This window comes from Oryzias latipes, chromosome 10, assembly GCF_053564925.1.
Source record: "Oryzias latipes strain Hd-rR chromosome 10, Olatipes_Hd-rR_3.1".
NCBI lineage: Eukaryota > Metazoa > Chordata > Actinopteri > Beloniformes > Adrianichthyidae > Oryzias > Oryzias latipes.
Genome location: NC_136246.1, coordinates 14,292,036 through 14,315,549, shown reverse-complemented (window position 1 = coordinate 14,315,549; position 23,514 = coordinate 14,292,036). Strand labels below are relative to the sequence as shown.

Sequence of the window (23,514 nt, the reverse complement as noted above, 5' to 3'; positions counted from 1 at the left end):
AATCATTTTTTGATTTTAAATCCGTTCCCATATGATGATGCCGTTTTTAGACAAATAAAAATCCTGTGCCGTTTTCTTGGACATAGTTTCTGCATCAGGCAGGAGTTCATCAGAAATTCATCTCTGAGTTTTTGGTGGAACTACTGGAACAATGTAAACCTGCCCTTCATCCCTTTATTTACACTCTCTCCCACTTTCTTACAGTCCCTCACAACCCCAACCTAACATTAGAGGTGCAACAAAAATGGTGAATAATATCAGAGCTATCTAGCCGTACACTTTTGAAGCAGATGTCAGCTCAGACGAGGAAAACAAAGACGTACATGAACCTATTTTTCTACTAGTGGATACATCAGAGCAGGGAGCTTGTGGCCTGTCGATTGTTGTTTGTACATTTTCGTCTGCTCCTGATTCAGCAGGATTTGAATAAAGAAATACTAAGAAATGCGGGTTAAATCGTAATTTTCTTTGCATATGTCCTCCATCATTAGAAAATTTTTACAAGAACATGTTAAAAACAGCCTAAACACAATTTTTTTTAGGACTTTAATTTTATTTTTTATTAATCTTATACAACATAATAATTATTTACTAATTTATTTACCTAAAAGTTGTCCAAAATCCTGTAGAGAATTTTCATTATTTCTGTGTTTATTTCTTCCTCCCAGGATGTTGCCCTTGCAGACATGTCCCTAGTTCAGCTCGCTGCCTCTAACAGTGAGTTTAGCGGATAATTATTTCTTAGCACAAATCCAGAAAACTAAAGATGACTGGGTTGTTTTCATTTTAACTCTGACATTAAAAAGCTTGCTGTCTTTCATTTAAAACACCTTCATTTAAGTTTCTTGACTTATATTTTATTACACAAAAAAATGACAAAACTCTGTTTTTGCTGATTGCCATTACCTTTTTTCCCCCAATTTAAAAGAACGTTTTGTTTATTGAATAAATTACAGGAAATTATATAAGTTAAATTAAATTAGTACCTGAAATATCTTTTTGTTCTTTTATCAGTTTCATCATCAGATTAATATTTAGCTAAAAAAGCATATTTTCTGCCAGTTTAAATTTTAAATCAAGCTTTCCTTTATTGTTTAATGATATCACTGTGTGGAGATGTAGGAAAGACATGCTGTCAAAGACAGGGTGATTTATGATCTTTAAGATAAAGAAACGGGCCAAAAGAGTAATCCATAGAACAACCAACCAATAACTCATCTCTAACCTTAAAAAACCTTGTAAATTCAAAAAATGCAGACATTTCTCTTGCTAAGGCAGATAAAGATTTGCACAAACTCAAAGGAAAGCATGTGTAAAAAAATAAAATAAAAACAGAACTGCCTGAAAACGTGATTGTTGTGATGGAGACTAAAATTCAACATGTTCCGAATTCAACAGGAACATGTTCATATAAAAAATATATTCTAATAAATTAACAGAAACATAAACAAAAACAAATCATGGTTACCAAACATGACTCAACAGAATGTGAGGACTTGGATCTGGCCAAGAATAAAATGGAAAACCAAACACGGAGGAGTGATTAACCAAAACAGTTATGATAACTGAAAACTGAAAACTTGTGGTAACAAGAGAGAAGTCCAGGACCAGGAAACTAGACGAGTACCTAACCTCAACTCAAAATGTGACCTGACAAGTAAAAACTAAGAAAACGAAACAAGATCCTCAAACATGTACAAAACATGATTATTTGCACTGAGGTTTTTTGGGGGGAGAAATACTTGCAATGAAGAAATTAAAACCTCACAAACCATAATATGCAAAAACATACATGTTAAATATTACATAAGTTAAGTCAATTAACAACAGACACAATTCGAAATGAAAATATATATTTATTTTTTTTAAATCCTGAATCGGAGTGTGTTGTGTTGCAAATTTAGGATTTAATATAATTTATTCATTTTTGTTTCAGTGCAAGGTTCAATAAAGTTCTGTTTGTGAGACACATGTTTGAACACCATACAAAATAATTCTAGCATAAAAATTCAAAACTCAAGCATTGCACTTAATCTACACTCTACATATGAAACTGAGATTTAGTTTGAAATGATGAATCAAAGAAATCTTTCATCTACATACACACTATCGGTGGTGATTTCCTGGACAAGCGCTTGGTGTACGGTTGGTGGGGTCACCCTTCGAAACTGTGGGGGCACCAGACAATTCCATGGCAACGGCATGGCTTTTACAAGGCCCTGCGCTGCTGACTTTATGAGAAGCAGACGGACGAATCCCCTTCATGCTGTAAAACCATCAACAAGGGAACAAAGAGTGCAGGTGCTGAAGGATGCATTCAACGCTCACCTGCACCCAGCAGGAGAACAGAGTGTGTCCAGCCATACCAAGAGGCACTCCATATTCACAATTACCAGACACTAATGAGGCAAAATGATTTAACCCAGAGAAGGTTTTAGTTTGTCCTCCAGAAGGAGGAATTATCTGTTTGATATGACAGGAATACATTTGTGCAAGGAGGTGGCTCTTTGATAGGGGCCAAAACAAGCTCGAACATGAGCCTTCTGAGCTATGTAATTATCAACATCTGACAATTGAACGACGGCTTAGGAAGCCTGCCCCTTTTCCTACTTTTTATAACAGAAAAAAGTGGCATAGCTGCCAAGATATTTGAAAATTAACCATTGCGAATGTAAGGTATTAGAGGAGCACATGTTAGGATATCCAGCAGACGACAGCGGAAAGGGAAGGCATATGGAGGAGCGTAACAGCAGAACAAACCAAAGCCACAGGTAGACATGGCATCAGGCAGGCAGCGGGGGCAGACCATGAGCTGCTGGCCTTCTTCAAGCAACAGATGTGTGGTGAATCTTTAACTTTGCCACTACCCCACTGTCACTGCATCTGTCTTCGCTCTTCATCGTGCTGCCTCTGCCCCCTCCTGGGAGAAAAGACCAACAAAAGGAAGGGCCATCACTGAATTTATTGATTGGTTTGAGATGCCCTCACTGCCTTCATTTAATGACCTCTGGGAGTCATTATTGAAAAACTATTGTCTTTGTGATTAGCCTACACTTTCACTTGCCATATGGGAATTCTCCAGTTGGTGGGTGAAATTCCGGGTATGCTTCAGAGAGAGAGGGAAATCCAAGGAGGAAAGATGTTTTGATGTTGTAATCCTCTCTTACAAAAAAATAGGTCGCACTTAAAAAACAACAACATGAACAAGAGCCATGGATATGTTCTTAACTGAAACAGCAAATGTCTGCCGGTCGCCACTTAAATCCTTCCACAGAAGAACATATCACTGACAGCAGAAATGATACTTTATTCTCATTTACACATTCTGTATAATCTCATCAGATGTCCCAAATGGCAGAGACAGTACCCCTCTCTCTTTCCCCACTCAGCCATGGCACTGGCATGAGATGGTTTATTTTAATTGAAAATTAGCAAAACAAAACAGGGGCAAGAGGATCCCTGAATGGGGCCCCTTTCTCTGGGAGCTCCTGTGCCGCTGAATAATGCATATGGGAGAAAGTAAACAGCAGCCGTAGGCCTTGCCGAGGGAACAATGGGCTGTACACAGCCCAACCGGGGCGCCTGATTTTATTACTGGCCTGTCAATCCCTTCCTCACCCACCCCCATCCTGGGAACTGTGGGACCTAGGCCAGGCAGCAGCTGCTGACCGCTCCACACTGACCCAGCACTCGTTACAACCTGCGGGGTACACCTCTCTCCCCACTGCATACCTCCACTGACTTCACTGTCCACCCCTAATCTTTCCATTCACACACTCAGCATGGGTGGACTCAATCAATTTCCTGTTTGGCTGAGATGTCCATTCACTCCTATTTATCTGGAATTTATTCAAAGAAATGTTAGAAAATGAGATTTCTAGACTTGTACGAAGATTACATTAAGAGCTAAGATGACCTGTGACATTAAAAATTGCAATTTCCGACAAACATGTCATATCAGAACAAAGTTTTTCTGCTTAAAATCAAATTCAAACCTACCTTGCAGGGTTTCAGATAAACTTCTTCATCTTCTAGGTTTTGGTCGAGGGTCACTGTGCTCATTTGTAAACTTTTTCCCTGGCACTACAGTATTCTTCAAATGTGTGTGTGTATTCATGCTCTGTAGATTGAGATTCTGGTCTTGCTTTTGGCTTTAAGCAAGTCCCGGTTGCCATGCCGACTGGCACTGGCCTTCCAGGATGAGTAATGATGTGATGTGGGGCTGCGCTTTAAAGTCCCAACAAAGAGCTTATTACCACTGCAGCACCTCATAACACGCCATTGTTGTCAAGTGCTCCTGATATTAACCTGCCTGCACCGGGGCGGCCTCCCTTCCATGCAGATGTGCGTCTGTGTGTGTGTGTGTGTGCATAAATGTGTGTGTTTGAGACCAGTGGTCTGAGCAATTTTGTGGCAATTAATGACATGTAAATAAGTTGACTAAAGACATTTTTTGTGCTTTAATCTGTGGACCTTCAGAATAAATTTTTTATTTTTATTTAGTTTTTTGTTTTTGTCATAAGATTTCTGTGAAGAATAACCCTCTTTACACATGTAAGGCTTTTGCTTTGTGTTTAAAACTTGAACTTCCCTTGTGGTTTTATTAAAATGTCTATTTAATTTTGTTATGTCTGATAAGGACCAGAAACTAAACAGCATCCCAGGGCTTTGAACTGTCCAAAGGCAAGTGCGAGCTACCATAAAAAAGGGTGGAAGTGTTTGTCAGTGTGTGATGGGGGGGGGGGGGGGGGGGGGGGGGGGGGGGCTCCAGCAGGACGATGCCACAGGATGTTTGAATGTTTGACTTAGTTTAACAACATCCTCTGAAAGAGACACCACAGGCTGCAGATGAGGTGAGAGATAAAACATAACTGTGATCCAGGCTTTTGGCCCAGCCATTGTCACTGCTGATCTGTAATGACGGTTATCTGCTAGTGATGAAGACGAGGGAAGAAGTTTTTACTAATTAATACAATTGAATACTTTTGTCAATTAGGTTGTAGTTTTAAAAAAATATATGTTTTTCTATTTATGTGACACCTGGAGGGAAGTAACTTTTCATACATTTAACTATACGAATACAAAATACTTTTTCAAATTCCGTTATCTAAAAGCAACGAAACTTAAAAATAGCAAAAAATGGTGATGTCATATTTTAATGGCTCATCAAAGAAAATGTTAGTTGTTTTTTTTTCTGAGGATGTCTCCTCTTTTCCACTTTCCTTCTCTCCAGCAGACCGGGGGAGTTATCAGTGCAAAATCACCAGTCAGGACTCCACTAGGGGGAGGAGTGGGGCCTCTGGTTCTGCATACATCACTGTCACTTAGAGAAACCGCATCCATCAAATAAAGTGAAGCACTTACCTGTGTGGCTCAGGTGACAAGGTGGAGGGTAGGAGATGTTTGCTGCCTGTAGTTAAAAAAAAAAATACTTCTTGGACCATCATGTGATAAAATGATCAGGAATCCACTTTTTTGGGGGGAAAAAACTAATTTTGCGTTAAATAAACATGAGAGCAATCTGCCTGGGATTATATTTATGTGTCATCCATTAGGAGGGCAGGTCATTATGAGCAGCTTTGTCAAGTCTCAAAGAAAAACTTCTTTCAGAACTATTAAGGAAGTAATAAACAATCAATCACCACCCACACATTTATTAGAAAAAGGGTTATAGATACTGAGTGCAATTAATGACACAGCGAATCATTAAGAGTAGGCCATTTTAATGACAGTCATCCTCTTAATGTGTTCACTTTGAAAGTTCATATTTCTCAAACTCTAATGAAGCTGGCTTCCTTCACAAACAGCCGTCCTTTTGACATATGATGTTTGATTTGCTTCTCTCCTGAATAAATCACCCTGACAATGCAAAACAGAGCTGGAGACACCTTAGTTGATAAGAGGGATATTTGGTTACACCTGGGGATATTTAGATAAGATTAAATTTGAGACAGAAGGATGATGGGATGGAGGAAGGGTTGAAGTGGAGGGGATGAGGTTTTTTCTTATCCAGGCATGAAGAACAACATCCATGATGGTCAGAGTGAGTGAGCAGGGGTGGGGGATTCTACGGCTTGTCAGAGTAGCAGGTCTGCATGGAAATTCAGACTCTGAAATGGGATTTAGGGTCTGCGGTAAGGCTAATCCATGGCTTTAGAACGAGACGGTCGACAGGCCTGGGACGTGGGCCGCCCAGAGCCGGGCCGAGTGGATGGCAGAGGGGTCGAAGGGTCGTGTTTACCTGCAGCAGGTATTTCCTCCGGGAACTGATAAGACTTTGGGAGGGGAAGTGCTCTGTTCCAGGTGAGTGCAGAGGCCCGCAAAACGACACCATGTGCAATACTTTACCCCCTCGATTTCAGGCCCCACCTCCAACGTACAAACAGGTAACATTTTTGCCTCACAGTTGACCTGCCCTTTTTAAAATATTTCTAGAAAGAGAACGGTGTTCTTACAGTTACATTTTTTTAAAATTCTTCAGTAAAATATTTGCTGAAATTGATCAACATCTTCAAAAATCAGAATGCAAAACAACTCAGTCCTACATTTCTGGCTGCTTGCATTGTCCAGCTGAATCAAGCAGGCGTTTTGTAAGTGTGTAACAGAGGCAGGCAGCTGTGACACGGCTAAGGTGTCACGTTGTTTGTTTTTCCTTTCTTCCTGTTCCTCACCTGGCCAGCTCTGTGTTGCTGGCCCGAGTGCTGAGAGGAGTCAGTGAGCTAGAACATGTTAACAAGCTCAGCCTTAAACACGGCACTGAAAGACACACACATGCTGGCTGCACAGAGGGCCAGGGCCAAATATGGAAGGCTCAAGGATGCCCTGCATCACATGTGAGTGTTTGTTGTCACTTGTTGAGGAAGTTGGTGACCTCTCCGTTCCATTACTTTATTACCTCCTTTTAAAGCAGTCACAACATTTGTAAAACCATCAGTACAGTCCCCTACTTTTAAAGCCACCAACTCCACATAAAAGTGATCCTGAATATGTATGAATTTTCATGACCAAGTGAATGTCTGTGCATCTTTGCTGTTGGTCAAGTTTTTAGCAGTTTAGCTCAATAAAGTTCATAGTGTCTGTATTGTTAACTGCCTTTTTAGGTTCTTCTGTGATCAGACACGGTTGCGTTTTTTTTTTTAGCAGTTTATATCAGAAGAGGAGATGAAAGTGTTGCGTGAGAAAGGTGCACAGCACGTTGCTGTTTCTCCTCCTCCTCATGCCCAATCCTCTCCACCTCCTTCTCTGCAGAAGGTCTCATTAGTACCAACGAGCTGCAGAGGTAGCACACGGCTGCCTTTGTGGCCAATCCAAACATCAGATCCTCTCCATCCAAGCCCCCCACTTCAGAACCCCCGATCAAATCCCATCTTCAGGCTCTGCAGCTGCCCTGCTCTGCCAAAGCACTTAGCCATGTCATTCTATCTGGCTCTGTGGGCCTCCAAGGAAACAGGCTTGTTTTGTGCTTGGCAGCCTCTGATATGACTCCAGAAATGGAAATGAAGGCATGGATCTTCAGTAGGAGAGGCAGGTGTCCACGGAGATTCAGCCCAGGTGAAGGAAAGAAGAGGGGAGGGGCTGGCTAGAGTGGGTGACTCTGGCTGACGCTAGATCCTTAAGACCAAATGCTGAGCTTGTAACCCTCCCACCCATGCGCTTCCACAGATGCAAACATGCACACGTCTTCGCCATCACCCCTTCCACTTCATCCAGCTCCTCCACCCCAGCACTTAATTGTCCATGTAATGAGCTGCTGTGAATGGGATTACTTGTGTGGAGGTACTTGAGTGCCCTGTACAGCGGGGGCACCTCCTGCAGACCCTCATCTCTAGGGAATACATTTAGGATGATGTCTTCTACAAAGCGCAAGGGCAAAAACTTCAGCTCTGCTTGCCGCATCTGGTCTGGTTACATTAGGCCCTCAACAGCTTCCATCTCCTCTCCTACGCTCTCACCCCCTTTGGGTCTTTTGTTTTCTTAATCATTCATTACATAGAGGTGGCCTTCGCTTGGAAACCTGTGGAGGCAGATGAGGCTTGGAGCTGACCCGTGAAGCACCATCGCATCCCCAAGATGTCTTTGTGATTTGGACACCTGTTATTTTTCTATCCTAGTTATAAATCAGTGAGAAACAAAGAACCTGCACATTTTTGGTTCCCACTGAATGCTAGTGGGCTTTTGAATGATATTCGTTGAGATGCTATGTAGTCAACCAGCTGGAACTAATACAAAAAAAAAAAAATCCTTGTTTTTGAGAAAAGTGTTGCTGCATAAAATCCTGAAACAGGAAGTATTTTTTTGTTTTGTTTTCCGCCAAGGTTATTAAGTGAGATGTATGAGCCAGAGACAAACTGTACTGTGCTGTTAATTTAAATTAAAAGCGTAAAGAAACTCTTTCTGTGGTGCCTGGAGCTGCTTCTCTTCTCACGCTGTTTCTGGTAAAATATTAGCCCCCGTAGCCCACTGCAGTGCTGCTGACAAATAGGGGCCTGTTGTCCCCCTTCTCTCACAGGGGTGAGGGTTAATGATCCCAGTTTCGGGGGTTAAAGCTCGCCGGTAGTCCTTTCTCCTTCACCCCAACAGATGTTGCTAGGACTTTAATGTGGTTATCAAATCGGAGTGCCCTCTAAGCCCCAGGAGCTCATTGTGTGTTGCTGCATTCCTGGCCCTCGCCGTGGTGACAGGGGATCCTGGGAGCCAGGCTGGGCTCCCGCGGAGCCTTCCAGCAGCCCCTTCAGAGCCGACAGCTCCGACAGCCCCTGTCCCCTCACTGCCATCACCTCCACCTCTATGTTCCGGCCCCTGATCCTGTCCCCTTCTGTGTCAAGAAGTCATCCTCCATCTCCTCTCTATCCCATGCTCCCTTCAGCCACCCTTCCCTCACAAATAAAAACCCTCTCTGGCCTTTGCATTCTTGCTCACCCATTCATTCGTCTCAGATGCTCATGTGCCCACCCTGGTGACAAACAAGGAATGGCACAGCAACGATTAAATGGTGTTTAATATGCTTGTAGAGCTGGAGAGTGACATATTACACTGTCTAACCCCTACCACCATGTGTTCACAGTTTTTTTTTTTGAGATTGTTTTAACTTTAAATTCCAAAGATTCATGATGAGTTTTCATTAATTTGTATCTGATAAAATATTAAGCTTCAATATTGAGCCTTTAGAACAGTTTTCTGAGCACTGAGTTTGAAGGAGAGAAGTGTTTTGAATGCTCGAGCTGTAAAATAAATTTTAAATTATCCTTTTCACATGCATTCTTCCCTTTTTTATAAAAGCCTATCTTACACTGAATACTTTTTCAAAAAGCATCCAACAGCAGGCCGGGATAAAGCCAGCCCCTGGTGTAGGTCTGTGTGTGTTCTGAGAGTTTGGGGTGTCACACCCCTCCTAGCCCCTAAAATACGTAGAAAACCATGCAGTCATCATCTGTTCATCTATCCATATAGCTTTGGCTATATGGATAGATGAACAATAGAATTCTACATTTACCGGGCTTGGGACAGGCACAATCAAGTTAGTTTGGTTTGAGCCCTGTTGAGGCTGCATTTAACTTTTTTTTCTTTTTATGTCTGTTCATCTATCCTTACATTTTTTGTGGTCTTTATTTATATTTTTTTGTAGATTGTTTTTATTTATTTTTTTATTTTTTCAGTCACAGCATTTATGCTGTACCCGTGCTTTTATCCGACCTTGTTCCATAGGCATTTTTACTTTAACAGCTGTTATGTTAATGTGTCAATTACTTTATAGAAGCGTCATTCGTTTTGTGGAACAATTAATTTTTAGGTCTCTAGTGCAGTGTTTCCCAACCCTGGTCCTCGTGGGTGGCCGTGGTGCAGCGGTAGGACAGTCGACCCATGATCGTAATATTGCAGATTCGATTCCTGCCTTGCACACCCATGTATGCAAGACACTGAACCCCACCTTGCCTCTGGTGGGAGGTTGGCGTGAGTGTTCTGCAGTGGAGGCACCACCAGTGTGTGAATGTATGTGTGACTGGGTGAATGGGTCTCTGACTGTAAAGCGCTTCGGGCCTTATAGGTAGAAAAGTGCTATTTAAGTATACGCCATTTACCATAACCATTGGGGAACACTGTCCTGCATGTTTCCCATGTTGCTGTGCATATGCACACCTGATTCAGCTCATCATCAGACTCTGCAGAAGCCTGACATCAAAGGAAGGTGTGTTTTAGGAGGGTAGGATTGAGAAAATGCAGGGCAGTGTTCCCTGAGGACCAGGGTTGGGAAACACTGCTCTAGTGGAAGCAGTTCATGCTAGGGCACTGGGGTCAGCCTGCTCTCTTCTGTATATACAGTATCAATGGTGACAGCTGTGAGATTGTTGGTACACAGATGCAGGGCTGCTTGATGATAATTGCCTCGCAGCTGCACTCTGGGGCAGAAAAAGGTTTTTTTTTTCTTCCTTGGTGGCTCGTATTGTGTGACAAGCACCAAGAGCAGGAATGTGGCAGATTCTCTCTTTAAGGTTTTATCTGCTTGAAGGAATGTAGTTTAAAGCGTTCTCAGGAATTCACCAAGACAAAAAAAATAAAGAAATAAAGAAAGATATAAAATTAAGATTATTGCATTTCCGCTCTATGTTTCCTTTTTTTTTTTACAGTTTCTGGATTATGCATCAAAGGGAAAAAAATGAAACAATTTGCAAAATGGACCAAACTTACTTCAAGTTAAAACCTCTCTACTTGTTCAACAATTGGCAATTGAGATTATTAGAGTTTTCCTCTTCCTTTCGGAAACATCATCAACAGACACCATTTTCTCATCTTCAAAAGGCCATTTATTTTTTTGGATGATCCCTCCTTATTCCGGATTTTCCTTTTTGATACTAAACCTTTTAGAGCACGCTTGTTGCAAAAAGCTGCATCCTTAGTCCTCATAAAGTTCCAACTGGTTGTACAAAAAAAGGAGGATATGCTAAGTGAAAAAGTGAAAGAGAAAATATATATGCAGTGAAAAGACTGAGGTGGAATAAATGGGGGAGTGGTGTTCCATGGAGGATTGTGAACCTGGATTTAGCAGGCACTCATTATGGCTGTGAGCCATTTGTCATAGAGCTGTTATCAACTCACTGTGCACTGAGGATGGATGGATGACAATGAAATAAATTATAACCTCACACACACACTTTTTCCAAATCAGGAAAAAATATTATTTAATTACTGCATTTTGTTTATTTATTATTTTTTATCTATAAAAAACTACAACAATGCAGTAGATTATTTTTTTTATTAAAACTGCCAAAATGCTGAAGACGTTTTGAATGTGAAATGTATTTCTTTAAACAATGGCTGGCAATAATCAAGGTGCTCAATTAACTGTATAACCATTAGGACATCAGTTACCACTTTGATTGATGAAGCCAAATGATCCGATTCATTTTCTTCATCTAGCGTAAAACGGGCAGCAGCAATATGAGAGAAAATGTGTAGATTAATGGCTCTGGCGTGCAGAAAGCCCCTTGAATTACCAAGAGCACTTTAATGTGGGAAAAGAAAAATTGAAGAATTATTTCAGGCTGTGCATGAGAGAAAAAACAGAAAATACCTATCAGATTCAATGTTTGCAAACTTTTATTTTGCGGTTTTGATGGATAAAATAGTGCAGATGCATTTCCTTCATTTCTATTCTATTTAATAAATTCATTGTTTTGAATGAGAAAAAGGTTAATGTATCAGATGAATCTAATTCTTTTCTCTATTGCTATTGATGCTCACGATGTTCCTCTGCCCCGTGAACAATAGCCAATAGCAATGTTTGAAGAGTGCCTTGAGACCAGCTTGGACTAAAGCTTTAGTTTTTATTCTGTTCATGTTGTCAATGTGTAGAGGGATAATTGAGGCGATCTCCAACTATGGGGTCTATTTATACAGGGCATAATTCCCTCTGTATTCAGGTATTATCATGGTGTCAGAGCAAGCACAATGGCACAATAAGGTCAATATAATGAAACTTCAAAACAATATGGTGTCATTCATAGAATAAAATGTGAGCCTCTCTTGATTTCATCGGTTTCTGGTTGTGATTTAGAAAAAATAGTGTAAAGATTTAGTGTCATGTTAAATGTAAAAGCTCTCTATGTTTATTTTTTATTGTATTAAAACTCCTTAAAAATGCTCAATTTTAGTTCAAGAGGCCAGAGAAGGTTATGGTGTTGTGCTGAAAGTTTTTGTTGATATTACAACATTTTTGCCCCCTTTTTTAAATTGTACCTACTGCTTTTTTAATAATTAAAAATGCATTACATTCGATTAAATGAAGAAAATGCTGCTCTGAGACGTTACTTTGTGCAGCTATCATTTTTTCCACCTGACTTCCCTTTTTAACACTCAACATTGCATCACATATTCTTTATTTCACAAAAGTAATTTGACAATTCCCCCATTGCATAAAAGCCAAATATCATTTTGCTTGACTTTCCCTCTGCTCTGGATTCAGTTATTGATTGCCTGTTCAGTTTCACTTGGAAAAGGTTGATAAAGGGAGGTTTTCACTTTCTCAATTCGATGTGACAGCTCCCTAACAAGAATAATGGAAAGCTCCCATTCACAGGCAAATCAAGCTAATCCAGCGTGCCCCTCGGCTCTCAATGGAGAAGTCAGAGTCCTTCCCGGCCCATTCCATCACAACCCTCTCCCTTGAGAGAGTTTGCCCAACGTCCATAAAAGACAACATTGCTCTTTGTATGGCCCTCTCACTCAGCATCAAACGAATAAATAGGTCGATAAATGTATACAAAGTCAGAGGAGAAAACAAAAGTGGGGCAAATAATTGGTTTGTTTTGTGTGTAATCGGATTTCACCAATTCCTCCTTCAGTGTTCCTTGTTTCCATGAGAAAATGGTCAGACATGTCCACATCTGTTAAAAAGAAATACATGAAAGAAAACATGCTTACTCGTCAATGTATTAAGTGTTCCATGAGTTCTAACTGTTTTTGGAAGCTTAACCTTTTCTACTTTTTTAGAAGTGCAGGGAAATGGAGCGGGTTAAGAAACTGGCAGATGCTGTAGCAGTATAAAAGTATAAGACCTTTAAAACTGAAATGCAAACTCAGTCTTCATTGATTTCAAAGTTTTAAATTAGATATCACTCACTTTTTATCAACCTACCAAAAACTTAGTCAAGCCTTTTTGAATGAAAAATGGTTCTGCTGTGAAGGCTAAGTGTTGAAAACTGAACTGACCAACCCTGACATGTTGCTTCACTGCAGGTAAAAACTCAGATTATGGTCCAAACAGCCAGTATTAAGGATTTCTGCTGAAATGAAAGCAAAAAATTGACTTTTATGCTGTAAAGTTGACTTTAGTTTTTGCCCTTATTGCAGTAAAACCAGACCAAAATTTTGTTTGTGGCCAACAAGACAGTTTGTTATTTAAAAACAAGATCTAAAGTGATGATTAAGACTTTATGAGAAATGTAATAGCATGTCAACAATTTATTAGATTTCCAGATCGAAATACTTTAATCAAAGATCAAATTTGCACTTGACAAGACCATGCGGTGAGTTAGTATGCTCTTGTGAGGAAAAGCATATTTTGATTTACAAAGGAAATTTGAACTTATGACGGATTTAGTGGCGCAGCTCCTTTTATGAGATTATTGCATATACTTGTTTTAAAAAAAATCAAAGATTGGTTCATCGTTGGAAAATGTCATTCATTCCTCCTTTGACTATCCTTCAGTTCATCAAAAATCTGAAGAAAAGTAAGTGGAACATTTTCACATCAGTACAGAAAAACATGCAGAACTGGTTGAAAAACACAAGATATCTATTTTTTGCTCATATTTACATGTATTGTACACCAAAAGGCTGTTTATTTAGGCACATCCAGAACTGACATTGCAGATTAACTGCTGAGATTTCACTTTTCTAGGGCATCAAGCACCCTTCCCTTTGAGCATATTCTGCAGTCGGAGACTGCCCTGATTATCAAATGTTATCATGTTGCAGGCACCTACTTTCTACTCAAGCATATCTAGTAACTCTATGAAGGAGGTTGGTCAGTTTATAAAACTTTGTCGTTTTTGGTTTTGTCGTTCTAAACTTTCCTTCTGACCAAAATGGTGACAACTACTGTGGGTCCTTAAATTGGAAATTAGATTTGATGCTCCCTTGGATCACCTTAGGAGGGGATGTTAGCCTGAAGGATTTTTCTCTCAGCATAAATGACCCAAACCAATATAACAAATCCTCACTCAGTCCGTATATTCACTCAGCCTGACACAGACACTTTAATTGCTTCAGTAGAAACGCTGGAGCTCTAAATGCCTGCAAACATTCGTGACTAGAAGGAAGCAACATGTCTGAGAAAAGTCAGAGATATCTTCAGTGCTTGTATTTACATTTTTAAAGGATGCTTTTATTTTGGGGTTAAGAGATTACAGAAGTCTCATTCAAGTTTGACTGAAGAATGACTTTGTAAGACCTTAGTTTGACTATTAAAGTGCCACAGGTTTGCTTCCATTCTGTCTCTAAATGACTGAAAAGAGAGATTAACATGATTTTGCTTTAACCAGCGCATACAGGCCTCAAAACCATAAAACACAACCCAAAGAAACCCCTGTCCAGCGCTGAATGTGCACTTGTTACTGCTCTCAATTCGGCTTTCAGTCCCCTCTAAAGAGACAAGGCCCAATCACAATATTGTCAAGGCTCTGTTGGTTTTCTGGTTCAAATCCTTGTTCACGCTGTTTGCTGAGTACTCATCTGCTGTGACAGCCTTCAGACAAACACTGAGTCCTGAAAGAGGTCTCCCACAACCAGATGTTTCCTGCTGGGTAGCGGCTGAAACGCTCCTTTCTCTCTCCATCAAGTGGAACCCGGGCTATTCAGCTGGCCCCTGGGATCCTTCCATTGAGGTGGGCCATGGGCCAGTGCTTCGCCCCTCCTTACCCCAGGCCACCCTCATTCTCTGAGGACACCTGTACCCCTAAATCCCATCGTGGGAATCTCCTTGCTCCTTCTGCCACCTGAGCAGCTCACCGTGCCAGCTGCACAGGACATGCTGAGACCCAAGATAGTCTCTGCATGCCTGCTTGATTTAGCCTTTTTAAAGTTGTCAATCCTATTGAATTTAGACAGATTTACAAATCCTCAAGAAGCTTATGAATCCAAATTGTCTCCCTTCATGATCTGTGGTTCTCATTTGAGGGTGCATTTTTGGTCCCAGATTGCAGTCTTTCCAGCTTCTTATACTCTCTAAATCTCCATGGCACACTGCAAAAAATGGCACCAATTAATCAACATTCATGAACCGTTTACTTGAGCTCTCTTTTGTGTGCAGCAGGGCCTAATCCAGACAGAGACCAGGCTGTTGTGCAGCAGTGCAGTCTGCGTCACTCCACCCTTTGTGGGAGAAACCCATCAACTGATGTTTCAGGGAAATGTCTCCCCCCATTGAGAGCCTAACCTTCCCCCTCTCTCACCCTCTACTTCTTGTGCCCCCTCGGTACTCAGGGCAGGAAGCTCTATCTCTTAGAGGAGGCCATCCATCTATCTTGCCTCTTCCAATCCAATTCACTGCCGCTCAGCATGTATGAAGACATCTGTCCATTTTTGATCAGATATTCCATTTTGCTGCAAATGATCCCAGCCTCCATCCCCACCCATGAAGAAGGCAGCTATTTAAATGTGCTGATACTTTCCTACATAATAACCTGCCAATTCTTTGCCTTGCAGAAGAAGCGAGTTTAATTGGGATGTGCATTTAGTGCTCTTCTACAATTACACAATTACAGCGGAGATGCATTTCTGCACGTTGCGATGTTTGCCCCAATTTACGGCACTTTTCATACAGTTTAACTCTGGTTCTCTTTTCAGAGGATGTAAATTTGGCTCATTTGGCTTCAAATAAACCGTAATTGCTCACATTGAAATCCACACCTTTCTACAAGAGGTTCCTGCCAGTTAGATCTCATTAAACCTGAGGAGGAGAGAAAAAAAAAAACATCACAATTCCAATTCTGAACACATCTGTATCATCTTGTGTTAAAAGCAAGGAAATTACAAATAAAACGGATGCGGAGCGCACGGATGAGAAAACTTAAAAATCAGTTTGTTCAAGTTGAAAAAACATTTTTCATTTCCAGAGATGTCTATTTTCCAAATTTCTCACAAGTATGTTGAGTTTGAAATCAAGCAGGAAGGCTTGAGTGACAGAAGCGGGTGGTTGGGGTTGAATTTGGTGCCACTTTTATTGTTTTCAAAAACAGAATACGGTCGCTGAAAAGCCATTCAATGAAGTGTAGTCTGATTAGTTCAAACGGCATGTGCGGCCGGCCTCTCTACATTCAGGGAACAGAATGGTCTGCCAGCCCCGACATGTGATCACCATCAACCTCCCTCTCCATCCTCTTCTTTTATATCACTGTCTTAAAAGTTAAAGAAAAAAAACTTCCCTAAAAGACCCTTTGCTTCTTAAGTGGTGGCCTGAGCCCACTCCAAACAATACTTACAAGATACTGTTTAAATTCATATCCGCTCGTCCTTTCTTACTGCGGGACAACACAACAAACCACTGACCCACTGATACACAATTAGAAGTGATGCGGCAGTTAAAGCTACAAGCAACTTTGTTTAACAGTTTGTCTTTGACCCTCCACCATTGAATAAATATAATGCCTGCAATGAGAATAAGACACTGAGGTGGAGTGAAAGGGAGCTGGGGAAGATTTTAAGCCACAGATAAGTAGTTAAAGACCTTTATAGAGTATAACACCATTATCCCTGCTGAATAAAAATAGGATTTAGTGTTTTTTCCACTTAATTTAAATCAAAAGAGTCCCCACCTTACATATTGCACTGGTAATGTGATGGAGAGAGACCCACAAAAAGGCTTTGTGGCTCTGACACCTCCTATAGTGGGACCGTGTTGTCCTGCGAGCAAAAGGGAGAGAAAGCTTTTTCTTCCCTGCTTTTGCTATCTGCTAACACATTCTAATTGATGCTACTGCATTCCTCCACTGGATGCATTCAGTGAATAACGAGCCTCGGACTGAATACCCAATGAATTGGTCCCCATCAAGCCAAGCAGTAAAGCCTTTGGCCCCCCATCTCCTAGCATCCCCACACCTCCACCAACCACAACTGAGCACCACCACTCCTCTGAAGCCTCCCAAAAGCTCTGCTCGAGTTTTACCGCCCATTAAAGCGCCACTATTGTGCAGAGATGCAGTCCACAAAAGCTGTCAATCTCCTCTGGTCCTCCAAAGCTTGGACTCACACAGACTGGAGTGACAGATCCCCTCACCCCTTCTTCATCCTCCAACTCTCCCCTGTCCCCCCAAAATCCTCTCCCTAAAAAACTTCTCAGCTAACTAACACCCCCCCCCCCCCCCCCCAACTCTCCCTCTCTGGGTCTCTCCAACATCGACGCACAAAGCATCAATCTGTCTTTAGCCCCAGCACCCTTGGCCCTTTGTCCCATCTGCAGGTGCCTCTGAAAGCACCCACGGTTGCCCCAGCCTCTGCGCACGCCACGCCTTTTCCAGGGACAGGAACTACTGACAAAGACCCAGTGTGGGAATGAGAGATGTGTGGAGGGGAGGAGGGGAGAGGCTGCTCCAAGACAGATGGCTGGGGAAGTCTCCCGACTCCTCCACAAAGCTGTCAGTTTAAATTCAGAGCTATGGATGAGACAACCAGGGGTAGAGTCACCGGAGGAATGCCCAGTAAAGCCAGCTACTGTACACCACAGCCCAGAAAACTTATGCAGCTGCCCACACCGCACTTAGAAATACTATAAATATAAAATGTAGAAAAATAAACAGGCTAAAAAAGGCTAATAAAAATCTGAGAGTAAAGTTTCTTTCTCTCAGTATTTAAAAGGTTTGCCTTTTTTCATATCCCGAGAAATCACATTCAAGACTCAGGCAGGTGTGTCTGCATGTGCTTTAGATGGTTTATTTTGGATTATAAATACACTATAGTAAGGATTGTAACTTTTTTTTGGAGAAACAATCTGCAGATCTTTTTGCTTCTGTCCACAGACTTGATTAAAGTGTGTAACAACAAACAGAGGACTATGCACTGACTCTCTGAAGGTCCAACCAGCCTGTCATTATGTTATAGTCTCTAAATTAAATGATCAACTTTAGTTCTCACTTATCATTTTCAAAGACACTTTACTTTGTTAGGTTTAGATTATCTTTTACTGGCTTTACTCAACATTCTTCCGAACAAACTAAACACCACATTTCCAGGAGGTTGCATCAGTTGTTGCTTGGCATCTCTTGGCATCTCTTGGCCAATTCATTAAGTGCAATTAAGGGTGTAAAATGTTTTGTTGTTGTAGTCTGTAGATAACACTTATATTTAGATTTGTTTGGTCTAAACAACAATCTCACATTTTCATCACCTGAAAACGTCAGATAAAGTTTAATGTTTTACTTGCACGGACTCTTGTAATTAAATGCAACAGGTTCGTGGTGTCATCAATGACACTTTGCTGCCACCGTGTGGTCAAAAGTTGCATTACTCCTCGTCTTCAACAGGTGTGTTCAAAAGGTTTAAGACTACTGATAACATCAAAAAGAAACAAATGAACCTTGGCATCATGTTTGTAACCAGTATTGCATCATTATGTACTATTACCATAGTACAGATGTAATTTTGCTATCCATGGTAGCAATGCTTACATTGTTTATTACATCCACCCACACGTTCACAGACATGAACTTGCACTTACAAGTTCAGACCACGCAGACTCACCAGTTTTTTCAAAGACTCTTGGAAGTAGAAGTAGCTCTGAGAAATAACTCAGCTTTACTCTGTTAAATTTGTAAATCTTGCTTCCGTGAAGTAACTGTCATGTACAGAGACATGACTTTAAATTATCCCTTCTTTCTATAGGATATCAGTTTCAATATGCTGGACACAACAGAAGTAGGTCTGTTTAACCCCTGTGCTATCATAGGCACTCTGACATTGGGACTTGGGTCATCTAGACCCACTAGACAGTGCTCTTTACCTTTTTTCTTCAATGATTTGTGATCTTCACTGGTGTCCATGGATTACATGAAATCTTTCCACCTTTATCCACCTTTGTCATGGTAGGGAGAACACGTCAATGTAAGGGTGGAGTCATCTAAGATAGCACAAGGGTTTAGAGAATGGAGCAGTTGTTGTCTGATGTCTTCATCCCTTCCCTGAAAAAGACCAACCATGGAGTCGAGAACTAGACAGCCCAGAGGCCCAGGCTGTAAAGGAGGAAATATATATCTTTATTTGAAATCTTTGCCTCTGTTCTTGTTGGAGCAGAGGAGTGCATAAGAGAAAAGGTAAGAAATCATCTGGATCATGGTCTTAAGGAGCCCATGTTTTTTTGTTCTATCATGTTCAAAAACACATGATGTCATCAAGCTCTGCAAATACCTAATAATGACAATTGTTCAAATTCCAGTGTGTGAAAAGTGCACAAGAAAAAGAGCTTTTGAAGCTGAAGCAGAACATTAAAAAAAAATCCTAAAACTTTCTTTCAATGTGTGTTCTACACAAAATGCACAGGGACCTTACATTATCAGAAGCCCCAAAAGCAACATCTATAGCCTCACTTAAGGGGGAACATAATTGATCAGTTTTCATGTCTAAAAAATGGAAGAACTTTTTTCATGACAGCTTCAGAGATAAATTACTCAGATTCTCAATAGTAATTTTTAAAATTGTGTCATAGATAAATTCTTTTTTTTTTCTTCAAAAAAATGTTGTTTAATTCACTGTCATGGTATTTCTCCAAGTCACTTTGCAAAAGTGAGACATGTTTGACATGCAGGCCGCAAAAACCCCAGCAGACCACACGGCTGCAGCCAACAACAACACAGAGGTTAAGAAGTCAGAGGCATGCATGAAAGGCTGGATCCAACAGATAGACTTGGTAAGAAGGGTTTTTAAATCCCCTTTCCTGCTTTAACCTCATACAGATTCATGAGTTTTAGAGCAGCTGGCAGCAAACTGTTGGTCAATTGCTTTTTTGTCTCACACTGAGCAAATGTTGGACAACAAATACTTGATATTAAAAAAAAAGGATTTAATAACAAGATATTTTGAACATCAAAATCCATTTAAATGTTTTAAGGATATTTAGCTGAATAGCAAAACTATGAAACTTGTCCAAGGAGAATAAGATGACAATTTCAGACAACAAATGTTAAATAAACTAAATGACAACCAACATGAATTGCTTCTAGTAAATGCATTGACAATAGTTATTATTATTACAACCATTTACTCAAAATTTTCTCCAACCTGTGTGATATATCTGAGCCATAGTGCAATGATTCGATAACTTTCCCCTGTGTAATTGTGTAAATATGTTATGTGATATTTTCTTTAGGGTTTTAATTTATTTAAAAAATTGGATAATAACAGTGATTCAAACTTGGTTTACTAACAATCTGATATACGAAAAGTAAAAACCTGAAATTATTAGCATAAATATTTTTATGGGCAAAAGGTATTGTGTTCCAGCTGCATCATATTGCAATGTATTTTCACAACACTGAATTCTACGTATGTTAGTGCAGCTGAATATAAAATAACTGGCTCTCCTATAACTGCCTTTATTCCCCAGTTTCACTTTATACAGCCTGAATTCTGTTGTCCTGAGTAAATATTGATATTAGCTGTTTTCTCTGTTGCTGCTACTTTGGATGTACAGACTGCAGAGATGCAGGAAATATGGGAGGTAATATGGATAGGCAGTCCTCCACTTGTACCCATGCGTGCTCTGTTTTCAGTTTCAGTTTTCTGTCTTTCTACCCACTGCACAGAAGCAGAACGGCAGAGCCTCCATAGGGTGGTAAAGACAGCGCAGAGGATCAGGGCCTGCCCTCTCCCCTCTGAAGGACATCCACCAGTCACGCTGCCTCAGCAGGATGACTAGCATCACCACTGACTCCACCCATCCTGCTTTCCCTCTGTCTGATCTGCTGCCCACTGGAAGGAGGTACAGGTCCATCAGAACCAGGACGAACAGACTAAGGAACAGCTTTTTTTCCACAGGCAATCACCATACGGAATACACACACTTCCACCAACTACACCCCACTCTGACTTTTTACAAATGCTAAATCACTGACCACACATATGTGCAATAACTGACTTCTGTGCAATAACACACAATATTTATATGCTGCGCTCATAGCAACTCGACTCATTCCATTCATTGTCCACACGTTTAATATTTAACTGTTTCTGTACATACTGTAGATTTTTTGTTAGAGATGTGAGTACAGTGTTTCTATTTTTTTTTTATCTTTGTCACTCCAAGGCTGCTTCAATTTCATTGTATCACCATGTACAATGACAATAAAGGATTCTGACTTATTTCTGTTGTTAGTTGCATCATGTGAAAAAAGTTGTGACCATGAACCATATCACCATGTTTATAAATCAGATTTCTTAACAGCTTTAGTAACTTTCTTTGACTCGTTTTCTTCAAAAAATAGCCTTATCTGATGCTCCCGTTTGAATTTTTCCTTTTGTCATTTACATTTCATTTCTAACTGAAGACACATACTTTTTAATACTGAACTATATAATCATGTACTGAAGATACAAAACTCCTAAAAGGGACAATATTGACATGTGAATTTCAAAAACCTAAAAAGATAATTGAGTGTTCTTTGTGTAGCTTCAAAGCATGATTTTTCCATGCATGATTTATGTTATCAGCCATTTACATAACAGCACACTTTCCTTTAGTTCATAACTGTAGGCAATTATCCTGCTTACACCTTGATAGGAGATTAAATTGGGAAATTGAAATTGTTCTCAAAATTCATTACCGACCAACACCAAACAAAATCAGCAAGATAACTTCAAGCCTGGCCTAAAATGTGAAACCCAAAGAGAAAACAGTTCACAATTGGTTTAGGCCAATTTAGTACAGATTACTCCAACAGTTTTTTGATAGAATCGCCAATTGTGAGGTGGAATTAAAACGGCTGTGGAGACGGAAACTTTTTCTAAATGGAAAAAAGAAGGACATTTCCAACAGAACAAAGCTCATCAAGGATGACCAATTGCTGTGAGGGACAAGCACAGGCAAAATATTATGCTAAACGCATGTCCTTGAGTGTTAATACAGCCCATGGTGTTCACACTGGACTAGCAGAGAGGCGCTTTTTTCTTCATTTGCTTTAACTTTTTCTTCTGTTTACTAACGCATGTCGGCCACCTACAGATGGAAGAAGCTTGGTGAGCTTGGTAACCCCTTGACATCTATTGATGCAAATATGCAACAAACCATTTTGACTCCAAAAATTACCTTCATGTGGCATCTACTTAAAAGCAAATACTCTGTCCCCCATGCCTCCCTGCTCTCTGACACTGCCCTGCTGGCCCTGGCCTGGGTGGCAGCTGCCATTGCCCGCCGGGCTGTTGTTCTCTATCTGCTACCGTGCGGGTGTTGGTGGGGTTCCTTGCTGCCGTTGCTGCTGCGATGGGGGTCTTGTGTTGGGATGACTGGACACTCTCCCTCCTTCCTTTTACATGCCATCATCCACCTCAGAAGAGCATAAACACTCGCTTGAGCACAGGTGGCATCTCACCTTTGCACAAATAGTTTGCGTGACTGAAAAGTTTCACATGGGTTGGTCTGAAGGCATAAGTATGCGTGTGTGAAAATTTGTTGTTTTGTGTACATGTTGACATGTTTGTATGTGAACATTTTTAGAGCCAACAGGTAAGTTTACAACATTTGAGTGTGTTTTGGACAGGCCACGCCCCTTTTAGATCTGTATAACTTGTAAACCTGACCGTAACGATTATAAACATCCATTTAAGCTACTTTCTATAATCACGCTCCTACCCCCCCTCACATCCCTCCTTTCTTTTTCCGTCCGGTCCAACACAAAATTGTTACAAATATAAGTAAGATGAATAAAGTTTAGCAGAAATTACAAAAGGGGTTTATTCAAATATACAGCTAGTGTTTCAAATGATTCATAACCCCTGCTGTAACAGTAAAATATGTCCAACACAAGAGGCTTTCAGCTCTCATCTGTTTGCTCAGCTGTTCGACAAGTTAAAAAAAATAAATAAATAAATCAAATACATAAGGGGATTTTTATATAGATGGAAATACATTCCAGCATTAAGAGATTAACAAAAATCCTCACATCCACAATATATTGGAAAAAAATATGGTTCTTTAGCTTTTTATGAATGTACACCTTTAGCTCCCAAGATTTAAAAATGTTATATTTCATAAATGAGAATGCACAGCAGCCATGTCCGAAAGGCTTTGATGATGGACAGGTGTTTAAGACAAACATTCAGACATTTCCATGTGGACCACGAGAATCATGCATGCTGTCTTAAGAAATACATGAACAAGTGTTTTACTTAAAAACTCATCCTTGCATCTGCCATTTTTGAATAAACAATGCCAAAGATGATTTTTTTCTGGTGTAAACTTTCAGCTCTAAGGGAATCTATCTGAATGAGTTTGAAAGAAAAGGCATAAAAAGTCGTCTCTGTAAATGTCATCCT

The 23,514-nt window shown here is 40.4% G+C and overlaps 1 long non-coding RNA gene across 1 annotated transcript in view; it reads right to left on the bottom strand.

Annotated features, from left to right (window-relative positions):
* LOC144994860 (uncharacterized) overlaps positions 1 to 4,138 on the bottom strand; it is a 58,466-nt gene extending 54,328 nt beyond the window's left edge. Inside the window, exon 1 of the long non-coding RNA XR_013658525.1 lies at positions 4,000 to 4,138. This is a non-coding gene — a long non-coding RNA (uncharacterized LOC144994860). The remainder of the gene's footprint in view (positions 1 to 3,999) is intronic.
* Between the last annotated feature and the right edge of the window lie 19,376 nt (positions 4,139 to 23,514).